This window comes from Furipterus horrens, unplaced genomic scaffold (assembly GCF_987537825.1).
Source record: "Furipterus horrens unplaced genomic scaffold, mFurHor1.1.pri manual_scaffold_6, whole genome shotgun sequence".
Classification (NCBI taxonomy): Eukaryota; Metazoa; Chordata; class Mammalia; order Chiroptera; family Furipteridae; genus Furipterus; species Furipterus horrens.
Genome location: NW_028327176.1, coordinates 139133119 through 139139118, shown reverse-complemented (window position 1 = coordinate 139139118; position 6000 = coordinate 139133119). Strand labels below are relative to the sequence as shown.

At 37.3% G+C, this 6000-nt stretch overlaps 1 pseudogene; it reads right to left on the bottom strand.

Moving 5' to 3' along the window:
- Window positions 1-3789: 3789 nt before the first annotated feature.
- On the bottom strand, window positions 3790-4059 carry LOC150007498 (small nuclear ribonucleoprotein E pseudogene; annotated as a pseudogene).
- Window positions 4060-6000: the final 1941 nt, after the last annotated feature.

The following is a 6000-nucleotide window of genomic DNA, read 5'->3' as shown; positions in this document are numbered from 1 at the left end:
CTGATGCAAATACAAGCAGTTACAGAAACAGAACATGGCGGTTATGCCTTTTTCTGATGCAAATATACAAGCACAGTTACAGGCAGAACATGGCGATTATTTTCCCTATCAGTCTAACTCTTAAATGGTGCCTTGCTGAGTCATATAAAAAATAAAGTTCTCAGGAGAATAATATAGGTCCCAAATACTTATTTTATCAACTTTTTGGGGACTCTTAAGTTAAAAAGATAAGAGGATAAGTACATACAGCTCAATACCTGCATTCATAGTTCTGATAGGTGGGAATTACCAGCTTCCTAAATAATCTCCACTCTGTTTTACTTGTCATTTGACCTGCTGCATTCTCTAAGAAATTACCCTAGACTGTATAAGAATGATGTGAGGCCCTTCAGCATCCAATATTATCAAAACATATAACAAGACTTCAACCAAGCAGGATGCTTTTTTATTAAGTAAAAATTACACATGTATAACTGTGACTGTAAAAGACCCAAGTCTAGTGGAGTCTCTGACAATGCCACCACCATAAAGCATCCTTCTTTTCCACATAATTGCAAAATGACTTGAGAAATAAAACAGAAGAGTAAATATGTGAGCCAAAATATTACCTTCATCACTGCTAGAGGCCAGGAGGCAGATTGTGGCTTTAGGTTCTTTAGCCAAACGTGCTAGCTGGATCCCAGAATTAGGAAGACTTCATTGATTTACAGAAAGCACTGGGCTTGGGGCAAATCTCCTTGCATTCACACTCACCAGAGTTGGCTCCTGCTAACTTCCTGCATGAAAGAGCAAAGGAAGATTAGAGTTTTCACAGCAGGAGGCTGGCTTAAAGAGAAAACAGGAGGTTGGAGTATATCTAGTTATTCTTCCTATGTTTTCAGTCAGAAAAATCATTCCATTTCCTTTGGAAGAAAGTGACTAACAACAACAAAAAGATGTCAGAAGTACATTAACCGAGTTTCTAAACCCAAAGGAAATAAAGAGTAGATAGAAGCTTGCTTAATTATACATACCGAAAACATCTTTAGTGGCAATATACTGCCTCCCAAAAAGTAGGGACAAAATTGGATCTCACAGCTTCTGCTTTCAGGAACAAAAAGACCTTTGTCAGAAGTGAATAAGAAAAATTTCCAACAAGGTATTTATTTTGATGTGGACAATAAGACTAGGGGTATTTCTATAAAAGAACATGGAACTACTGAAAGTCAATTGAAGGTCACAAAAGAGGTAACAACTCACTTTTAAAAAGAAGGGACATAATTAAAATCTGTTCATCTAATGTAGAGTTGGTACTTTATTGTAAAAGACTTACATATTCATTGTAAAAAGTTTAGAAAGCAGGAAACAGTTGAAGGATAAAAGGAATTTCATACTTCTCAAAGCAATTTCTCTTCACATGCTCATCTATTTCTTGTGTTTTTATATATTTTCATATTTAGATCACACAGACTATATATGGTTTTATGATATAAGAAATTTACATATGCTGTATCTCAACCTGGAGGTTGAATTTATTTAAAAAGTTTAAATGAAGAAACTTTCATGATGGTACTCCATACAGAATAATGGCTAGGATTAAATAGTAAACAAGCAATTGTTGGGCATCAGAGGCTAGTAATGACAGAACTCTCTAAGGCCCAATTGGCAAAAGAAAGTGTTTTTCTGGAGCTCAGTGGGAAATAAACTGGCAAAGAATCTGTGTGATACAGTCTTCAGTAGTCAACCCTTCAGAGAACATATCAGAGAACAGAATGAAAGAGAATACAATTGGCAAGGTGAAGGGAAAATGGAAAATAATCAGCACATCAGTTATTAAAAATTGCTTTTAATAGACTTTTAGGGCCATATTACATTTCGATGTGACCATACTATGCATTACCACTACTACCTTTTGATCAACTACTTAGACTGTGCCCAACATTTTTGCTATTCTAAATAACACCAAAATCCATATATTTCATCATTTCTACAATTTTCTTAGAGAAAATTCTTAGGAGTTGAATTGTTACATTAAAAATTATAAATGTTCTTAGGCCTCTTAGAACTTGCTGAGAAAGTTTTAAAGCTATGTAACTGACCACAGATCTGGCTACCTGCCTCAATGAAAGCCGAACTTGTGAGACACGTGTTGGTGAGAAGGAAAGTGGTTTACTCATGAACTGGCAGCTTGAGAAGATAAAGTACACACATCCCAAAGCCAATCTTAATATCTCAGTGCAGGCAGAGTTTTTTGTAAGGAGAGAGAGGGAAAGCAGAACAAAGAGATTAAGGGGAAGTGATTGAAAAGTTCTCTATCTGCAGACCAGCCAGTCTATTCTGAAAAGGACCTCAAAACTGGTCAAACAGTGGTCTGGTGTGGGTCATCCTGGTTTCACAGTTGAAGATTAGCAAACCTCCCAGAGCTGGAATGACTGAAGAGAGGAGTTTGTATCTTTTGAAGTTAGCTCCTTAGTTAATAAGATTCTTTTTTTTCCCAACTAACATACTGTTTACTATTTTACCTAACTGACCAGTGCTGCTTATAGTCTTTTTTTCAGGTTACCAATCTCACAAATTCTAGCTTCTGTTGACTCTTAACGCAGCTCATTTTTAATGTATTTTTAAGGCATTTCATTCTTCACCCATACCCAAATGTTATCAGAGAAACCCTGGTCCTTCTTGCCGATACAGTAAAGAATTACAGATCAGCGAGCCTATTAGCATGCATGCAAAGTTTATTAGTGAATGGGAGAGCAAAAGAAAGGGTGGCCAAAGGTTGGGGTGGCAGCTCGTCCTAGGGTGGCCAGAGGTCCTGCGGCCAGAAGGTCAAGAGCACCAAGAGCGCCTTGAGGGCCATGAGGGCCCTGAGGGGCATGAGGGCCAAGAGAGCGAGTCCTTTGTTATGAGGACTTATAGAGTTGGCAGGATGTGGGTAAGGAAGGTACATTCTGCTTGACAGGTAAAGGTGGTTCCAGTTTTCCAGGACTGGGGCATGGCTACTTTAAGGTGCTAATGGGCTTCTTCCTTTAGGCACTATAGGCCCTTTCCCATATTTTGGGCCTTGGGATGTAAATACGGTTTCAAAGGCTTTCCTCCCCAGATAGCAGAAGGGACACATAGAATTCCAAAGACTTTCCTCTTCCTGTGCTAACATAGTGTTTCTTGTGATGTTGGAACACCTGGCAATATTATGGGACCACGCCCAAGACTGCTGAGGTAGGGGGTGAGACATGTCTCCCTCTGCTACTTATTTGACTATAACACAAATGCTTCTCACATTCTGGTCTTAGTGATCAAAAAATTAACAGATCTCACACAATGACTCTATACTATAGATGTATGTCTCCAACCTATTGTGGTTAGAAACTCTAGTGTTCCAGCATCCAGAATTAGAATTGATGATGAAGTCATACATTAGTGTAATAGTCTTTACTTTTGTGAACCTTTCCATTCTCTCCCTCTGAATATCAGAAGCTTACCTGTCAGGTAGAATTCCTACTCTTTGCCTTAAGAATCTATAGAGCAGGCTCTGTGAAAAGCAAGTGCTCAAGGCCAGCAGCCACCGTTCAGAAGATTAAAATACCTACACCTAATGGTGCCACTGTGTAAAAGGTCACTATCCTGGATAGAAAATAACAATGTAAAATTTTTAACAAAAATGATCAGATAGCATTTATTGTAATCTGGTAATAACATAAAGGTAATCAAAGTAATATGAATAAATGTTTAAGAACTATACTCCCTACAAAGAACACCTAAAAAACACAAACTGTAATGCTTCTCAACAATTTCTCACCTCATTAGTCATTTCTAGTTGGAGACACTTTAGAGCAGTGTAATATTATCTCCTATTAGCATGATCCAATCTAATTGTTTTCTTGAGTTTGTTTTAGAATGTCTCTCTTCTGTAACATCTAATATGAGGTTCACGTACCCATCAAAACCAGTGATACCACCTTCTCACCGTATGTTCATGTGCTCATAAAGCCACACCTGAATCCAATATCTACTTTGCAAGTATCTGAAGATGAGGTTGATGGGCTGCACCATCACCTTCTGCACTTTTTTGGCCTCAGCCACATGACTATACGTCATGGTGGAAGCTAATAAAGACCACAGTATGTCACGCGTTACCTCAAAAAACTACCTCTGGAATAAAATTCAGTTCCTAGTATTCTTATACATACATACTGTTTATCTACAAGTTATTTATTAGTCAGAGTCAGCATTTACAGAAACAATGTCAATAGACTGGTGGGGTGGTTTACAATTTCCCACTGTTACAGTTCCCTATACATATTATTCTTCCATCAGCAACGCAAGAGTGTGCTTATTTTGTTGCACATCATAGAGCACTGCATATGCCCATAAAACTTATTCCTTATTTTGATGAACATTTTCCCACAGAATCACATTTTCCACAAAAATCACACGTGCATATTTTTAAAAGAATATTTTAAACTGTATCTTTAATTTTATTACAAATGTTTTTCCATGCGCTCTTAAAATTATGTCAGCATCGTGAGGTAATAATAGTGTGTCATTGCCCTTTGTGACGGCTGCTGTGCCAGCATCGTTGATTAGGTAATCCTGTTTCTCCAATACTGATTTCGGTTGCTTCCTTAATCATTTAGTACATTATTGCATCTAGTGATGTGTATTTTCTGAGCTATCTGGGTTGTTTCCTATTTCAGTCAGTCTTTTTTTGTTTTTGTTTTTGTATTGTGACTGAAACAGAACACCTCTGTAGTGCCGACCTGTCCTGTGAAATATTTTGACAATGGAAAGCAAAAAGATAGGCTCCATGTTCCCTAACATACTAGGAGGTTCATCACCTCTTTCTTTACTTTTCAGTTATTGCTGGTCAACTTTAATGATAACGATAACAACACAAGGAATCAACAGCATCTACTGAGTGCTTACCATGGGCAAGGCATTATAAAGAAGCTACCATGTCATTCAGACCAAACTTCAGCCACAATGCCTCTCTTCTGAGTCAGAAATAAATACTTTTGGAGGCTTAAATATTCTTCTTCAAATCTTGTTCATTTTACTTTCTGAATACTTATTAAATTTCTCCACTTCTTTCTACTCTCCCTACCTATTCAAGCAGTCATCTCTTTTACCACTTTAATGTGGCATTTTCAATTCACATCTGGTTTGACCTCTTAGAAGCTTGCTGTTTAACATAGCTATTAAAATTTTTATTTAATTTCAATGACTACTTTCATTTCACGAATCTCAATTTGGTTCTTTTTCAAATACATTTGAGATTTGTTTGCTCATATAATTTTTATTCTTGATAATTCTCATGCTCCCTTGATCTCTGAGTATTTCAAATGTACTTATTTTACATCCGCTTTCTAATCTTTTTGATCTCTGTTTCTTCAGTATGGATGATCCTGTTATGACTTTTTCTGAGCTTGTGTCCAATGAGAGTTTTTCCTCTAAAAGTTTTCAATATTCCTTGGGTTTTTCAAGTCTTTATGTTGCAGTTTCAGCATTACCTGGACCCTACTGAATCACCATGTGAGACTGTTTATACTAGTTTCTCGTTCAAGGTGTGGATATTGTAAATTGAGATGTCATCCCTGTGCAATATAAAGGCTTGGGTTCTGTTTTGCTGAGAACCCATTCCTTCTACCCATGGCACAGGCAGGGTGTCTGTCTTCAAATCAGTTCGGAATTTTTGTAGTCTCTATGGGGATTTAGTTTTCAAATGACTTGTGTAAATACCCTGGGCGAGTAATTGAGGCATTGTGGAGTAAGACTCCATTCGGCTTTGTAAGAAACCTCCAAACTTTCTCCCAGAGTGTCTGTGGCATTTTGAATTCCCACCAGCAAGAAATAAAAGTTCCTGTTGCTCTACAGCGTTGCCAGTATTGGTATTTCAAGATTTTTGTTGGATTTTATCCCTTTTAATATTATATAGTGGCATTTCATTGTTTTACTTGCATTTCCTTAATGAAACAAGACATAGAGAATCTTTTCATATGCATATTTGCCATCTGCTTCTTTGGT